The sequence below is a fragment of the Pogona vitticeps genome, chromosome 4 (assembly GCF_051106095.1).
Source record: "Pogona vitticeps strain Pit_001003342236 chromosome 4, PviZW2.1, whole genome shotgun sequence".
NCBI classification, from domain to species: Eukaryota; Metazoa; Chordata; class Lepidosauria; order Squamata; family Agamidae; genus Pogona; species Pogona vitticeps.
Genome location: NC_135786.1, coordinates 101,871,202 through 101,878,003, shown reverse-complemented (window position 1 = coordinate 101,878,003; position 6,802 = coordinate 101,871,202).

Genomic DNA, 6,802 nt, shown 5'->3' with positions numbered 1-6,802 from the left:
ATTGCTACACAATGCCAGCAGGAAAAAGGATGTCAGGCTTTACACAGCAAAGGGGAGCCTGTAAGTTGACTAACACCAATGGTAGTACTGTAGTCAGGATGCTCTGCAGGTTACCCTCTTGTGATCATTACCATTCACAAAGTGACACCAACAGAGCATGGACAGAGTTCCTACTCCAGTCCTCTGAAGATGCCGGCCACAGAGACTGGCGAAACATCAGGAAGATCTACCTTCAGAACACGGCCAAAGAGCCCGAAAAACCCACAACAACCATTACAAACCATGTTAGTTTAAATTAACAAATATTTTAAAATGAAACCAAAAAAACTGATACCTATAATGGACTGGATAAGGGTGAACAATTTGAAACCTAATCCTGGCAAGACAGAGATGCTCTTGGTCAGTCAAGAAGCAGATCAGAGAATACAGATCCATCTCATGTTAGATGAGGTTACACTCCTCATGAAAATTTAAGTTTGCAGCTGGGTTCATCCCTGTACCTGGATGCCTAGGTTTCACCCGTGGCTAGGAGTGTATTTGCACAGTTAATGCCGGTGTAACAGATGGACCCATTCCTTGATTTGGCTACACATACCCTAGTTACATCCTTGTTGGATTACTGTAACACAGTCTACATGGGGCTATTTTTGAAGAAGTTTGGAAGTTTCAGTTGTTTCAAAAGGCTGCAGTAAACTGCTGACTGCAGCCAGTTGTGGGGATCATATTGCTGCGTAGTTACAATAGCTTCACTGACTACCAGTCCATTTCCAGGCTGAATTTCAAGTTCTGGTTGTGACCTATAAAGCCCTCAATGGCTTGGGTCCAGGCTATTTGAAGGGCTGTATCTCCCTATATAACCCTCCCCCCTTCCTGCAGTCTTTGAGATGTTCATGGGAAGGCCTTTCCACAATCTCACTGCCATCCTAGGCACAACTGATAAGAACCTGAGATAAGGCATTTTCAGTTACTGCTCCTAGCTTATGGAATTCAGAGAATCTTAGAATAATTGAGTTGGAAAGGGCCTATAAGGCCGTTGAGTCAATCCCCTACCCAATGCAGGAATCCAAGTCAAAGCAGATGTGACCAATGGCTATCCAATTTTCTCTTAAATGCCTCCAGCGTTGGAGCATTCACCACCTCCTGAGGTAATTGGTTCCATTGTCGTACTACTCTAACTGTTAAGAAGTTTTTTCCTGATATTCCTGGCCTCATAAAACTAAACTAATTTGCCCTGTATCTTACAATCCTTCTGCCAGCAGGTGAAAATCTTCCTTCTTAAGTTGGCTTTCGACCTCTAAATGCCTTTGTGGAGTTATATCTTTTTGGGGGGAGGGGTGCAGCATATTTTAGTAGCATATTTTTCTCAGGTGCTTTACGTATGTTTTAATTTGTTTCCATTAATGGCGTTCTAACACTGTGTTGGTCTAATGACTATATAATTTTAAATAACTGTTGTCTTACTTAAGCCTTTAGATGTGCAATAGAATTTATGGATGTAACCTAGCTGTCTCCCTCTCAAATCTCTGTAATCCTCCCCCCCCCCCCGCAACAGCCACTTTGAGATCAATGGCAGGGTGTTCTGAGAGACTGAAGCTCTCTAAAAATGGCTTTTGAGTGTTTTGTGATGTCAGAATATCCATTTATCTCCCTGGGCAGAGACTGTTCTACTTGCCCTGCAATGTATATGGAGAAACTCTGTTGGTATAGGATGTCACATATTGCAGCAGAAACTGAACAAGGGGAGTATTTCAGTTATCTTGTGGGGTTTGACAGAGAATTAAAATATTATAACTCATAACCACAGCAGCAGAGGTGAAATGGAGCCACTGGTGCCTGCTATCTTGGGAGCAGAAAGACAAAAACCGAAAGGTCACCTTTGAATTCTGTGTGCTCAATTACCTTCTCTCTGCAGTTCTTGATATAGTATTAAAAGCAGACTGCAGTAGTAGAGGCTCAGTGGAAAACACTGCTTTACTACTTCACCAGTCTCTGCCTTCTTGCAGCCCCTCCGGCCGATCCAAGAGCCTTGATCTTGACTGATGTCTTTACTCTTTTCTGTCTTAAGATAGTGACAATGGCATAATTTCCTGATCACTGAGCCAAATACTGAGATTACACTGGGCAGCTCTTGCACATCTAACACAGATAAAGTATTGAGGATGCAGAGAAAGACCTTTACAGCCTATTGACTGAATGAGAATAATGGCTTGCTTTTTCTTGCTTTCAGATCACCATCGTTGCCAAGCTGTATTCCTCCTGGAAATATTTATCCACTGTTTGTCTAGCAGAGAATCTTTTCTGTCAGCCTTACCCAGCCTGCTGCTCTCCAGATATGCTCAGCTAAAACTGCCACTATCCTTACCCAATTCAGCCACTGGAGTTCTGGCTGATAAAGATGGGTGTTGTAGGCCTCCACATTTATAATGTGCCCCCATGCATTCCAAGAACATAAATAACAGTTATTATGCCATCTCCAGTGAAGACAGTGACATTCTTTCAGGCCCTTTCCTGTGAAGTTCCCTGAAAAGTTTTGAAGCCAAATCTCGCATTTTGCAGTAATTGGAAACCACTACCAAAGAGAATGAGGGAATTTAATGTCTCATAAAGCTGAAAGTTTAATTGAGGCCAAGTTCCAAGCTAATAGAGCAGGGAATGAATGCTGTGAATTGCCCCTCTCCCAAGCTGGCTCCCCTCTATAGGTTCGAGATGCAGTTTTCAAAGAAAAATGAGGGAAAGAATGAATTAGGACTCCCTACATATAGACTCAAAGAAACAGACTCCCAAGGCTGGTATTTGCTGTAAAAGAGAAAATGTATTGGAACATTGTTGCATGCACTTGGATGCAATTTACTTACAGTCTCCTCTATGTTCCACTGACTTGCACATGTCTTGTTAGCTAAAGGAATTAAGTACAGTAGTTAACTCCCAGAGTAACTACAAAGTACCTCTCAGAATAATTGCAGAATAATTCATTATTTCCTGAATTACATTTTCAGTTTGTTACATTTCCTTTGCCCTAACCTCTCAAAGCATTGATATATATAACATTTAGTCCCTTCATCAACAATAGGTTTCTCTCTAGGAACTATAATGTCTGATAAAAAGCATACTGTACTCCCAATTTTCCTTCTCATTTAAATATACAGCCCCAACTTTTAGAAAAGCTTTCATTGCCTCCTATATTGGATAAATCCAGTGGCACTGTATACACAGGCAGAAATAATTTTATTTTATTTATTATTTTATTTATATATTTATAAATTTATTATTTATAATTTTATTTTATCTTTTATTTATTTACCTTATTTATATGCTGCCGTTCTCCCCATAGAGAACACAAGGCAGCTCAAAACAGATAAAACAACACATGGGAAAACACTATACAAATATCACATTTTAAAAAATCAATTAAAATGCATTAATATTTTAATAATCAAGTATAAAAGCAATTAATAACCAATTAAAAACCTTTAAGTAAAAAAACCCTGCATTCTTGAGATAACTTACTGCTGAAATGCCTGCTTGAAAAGGAAGATCTTTGCCTGAATTACAGAAAGACCAAAGGGAGAGGACCAACCTGGCTTCTCGGGACAGTGCGTTCATTGTAGCCGCTAATGTCTATGTCAGACCATTAGAAATGAATGTATCTTTACATAATGTTAATAATGATATTTCATGCTGTCAAAAATCATGTCACCACTATGTGAACATTTAAAATAAAGTGTAAAATGAAATTGACCCGAAAAAGCTAAGAGAAGAATAAGTCTTCAGAAGCTAAGAAACCTTTTTCTAATCTTTCCCACAGTGATTAATGAACTGCAGTAAAACAACTTGTTGGACCAATCTCCCTGTGTTATAATCAGCCGATTTATCTGATTAGAAACATGAAGCCTTGAGTCTGCCAACGTGATGTACATTTGTTTCAATCCATGAGAATTCAGAAAGCTTTTAAGACGCAAGAACTGCAGCTCTCCATGACAACAAACATCAGAACAGGGCAACCTGACTTTGGCTGTGAAAGAAAGGCAGAGATACTGCTCACAATAAGACTAAATGAATAGAAAGCTTTCTGAATTAAGTGTTGACGGAAATGTAACAAACAGAAAATGTAATTCAGGAAATAACGGCATATTATTTCAAGGATCTAAATGCCTTTTCTGAACACAGACTCTCCCCTTGCAAAATGAATCCTATGCATTTGGCCTAAGGTCCAAACGTCCTCACTAGGACGTTAGCTGCTTCCTACAAGGGTGCATTTTGTCCCCTTAACTGTTCATTCTGGGTGAAGAAAATATCACGCAGAAAACTAGACTAGATACAGATGAAGGAGGAGTGAAAATTGGTGGAAGAAACATCCATAATTGAAGATATGCAGATAATGCCTTCTTACTGGCAGAAAAGCAGCAATGATGTGAAACAACTGTTAGGGAAAGTGAAGGAAGAAAGTGTCAAAGCAGGACTGCGCCTGAACGTGAAGACAAAAATGATGACTACAGAAGAACTGTACAACTTTATCACTGACAACAAATAAATTGAAATAGCTAGAGATTTTGTATATTTAGGTTCCATTCTCAATCCAAATGGAGACTGCAGCCAGGAAATTAGAAGACTGAGATTTGGAAGGGCAATGGTAAAGGAACTAGAAATGATCATCAAGTGTAAGGATGTGTCACGGGAGACCAAGACCATCCACATTTTTGTATTTCTGATCACCGTGTATGGGTGTGAACGCTGGACAGTTAAGAAAGCAGCCAGGAAGAGAGAAAAAAATAGCTGCATCTGAGATGTGGTTCTGGAGGAGAGCTTTGCAGAGACCCTGGACCGCTGAAAAGATGAACTGCTGGATCAAATCAAGCCTGAACTTTCTTTGGAGGTAAAAGGACCCACCTTCCATCCTTTCAAGGGGAAATGCAGGGTAAAATATTTAAAATAAACAGATAAAATAAATAAAAGTGTCAAAACGGAGGCTGTTCTACTTTGGGCACATCAAAGTAAGGCAGGATTCTCTGGAAAAGATAATAATGCTGGGAAAGGTAGAAGGCAGCAGGAAAGGAGGAGGACCAAATATGAGATGGACTGGTTCCCTAAAGGAAGCCATAGGCTTGAGAAGACATTTTGAATATTGCTCATTCAAAGGGCTGCCAAAAGTCAGAGGTAAGTTGACAGCACATAACAATAACAAACGAAATGTGGTTAGGACAGTTAACCTTATAGCACAATCCTAAACTTCTTTACTGAGAAATAAATATTTCAACAAGCTGTTGGTCTGAAAGCCAGCTCTGTAAGCTGGAAATACTAGCTTGCTAACCAATCGACAATCAAGACAATTGACATCAATTATCAAAATAATGAGGCTTCTGCTATCTTGTCCTGCCCGCAGAATTTTCAAAGCTAGCGTTCCTCATATTTTAAAGGGAGGGACAGAATCTTAATTTACTTTAGCTACTTTAGTTTCTTGGAGTCATTCCAAGACTTCCAGACCACACTATTATAAGACATTGCCTTTAGTACATTTTGTTTACATTTCAGGGCTAGGGGACCAATCAAGCCTTATTAGGTCTAATGTTATGTTTATTTTTCCCCTTTAAAAAGCCCTATGTCTTCTGCCTCCCAAAGTTTGCAGATAGGATAAACTGTATGTATGGTGCAAAGAGGGAAAAGGAAAGATTGAAGAAGTTCTTGGTATCAACCAGTGCCTTATTCAAATCCAATTAAGGGCTTCTAGGTACCAGTGAACCAGGAATACTATATCCAATAGACATGGGAGACGAATATGATTATTGGCACAACAGATGGATGCCTCGCTCATTGGGACCCTTCCCCCATAACTGATTGTGACAGTTTCCACGTAGCCTCTGCTTGTTTCCCCAAAGGAGCTCAAGCTATGTCAGCCCACCAGCAGATACCAATTGTGACGTCCCCTCTTTTCCTCACTGCCACCAGTGGATTTCCTTTATCCACAATGTAAAAGACTTTAGTCAAATACTTGTCTGGTTACTGCCAACAGAACTTGTTTATTAAAGTGTATTAAATTAAATCAGAACCACAGATGTTCTTTATTCATTGCATACAATCAAATCATTAAAATGATTTGCCACATTACCAATCACCACCTGCTCTATCTATTAACCTTGACCAGCTTATCTCTATTAGTGTCTGTTCTCACTATCTCCCTATCTATTTCTCTCTCTCTGCAATTTCTGTATCTTTCATCTCTTCTGCCAAACCTTCTTATATCTGTTGACTCTGCCCGTCCACTCCTCTCATAGGGTCATGCAAATGAGATCCTGAATATGAGTGACAGTAGTGACGTGGGGCAATCGTCACACCGGCCATTACACTTACTACTTGCTGCGCAGCACACAGTCATCATAGTTCATGAAGTAGTCCAGCCGGCGCTTCCCCACCTCTCCGCATAGCCAACCACTCCATTGAGGGAGCAGGATTATGAATCTCCCTGCTCAGCTGCTGAAGTGGTCGGCTGTGCAGGGAGGCGGGGAAGTGCCAGCTAGGCTACTTCTGCGATTGGCACATCATGAAGGATGACCACCCCATGAGCTGTGCAGTGAGCAGTAAGTGGACCAGATAGTTTTGGGGGAAGGGTCCAAATGGCACCTGGGGTGCTGAGACAGTATTTGTATTCAACTTTCCCAGGAGACAAATACAAATATCCTTTGTCTAATATCCAACATACCAGTACTTTCCAGCCACCTTTGCACTGGAGAACAATAAGACTTAGGTAAAGGATATTAGGATAATCTGTACACGTTACTCCTTGTCTCCTTGTCTGAATTCCGAGTGA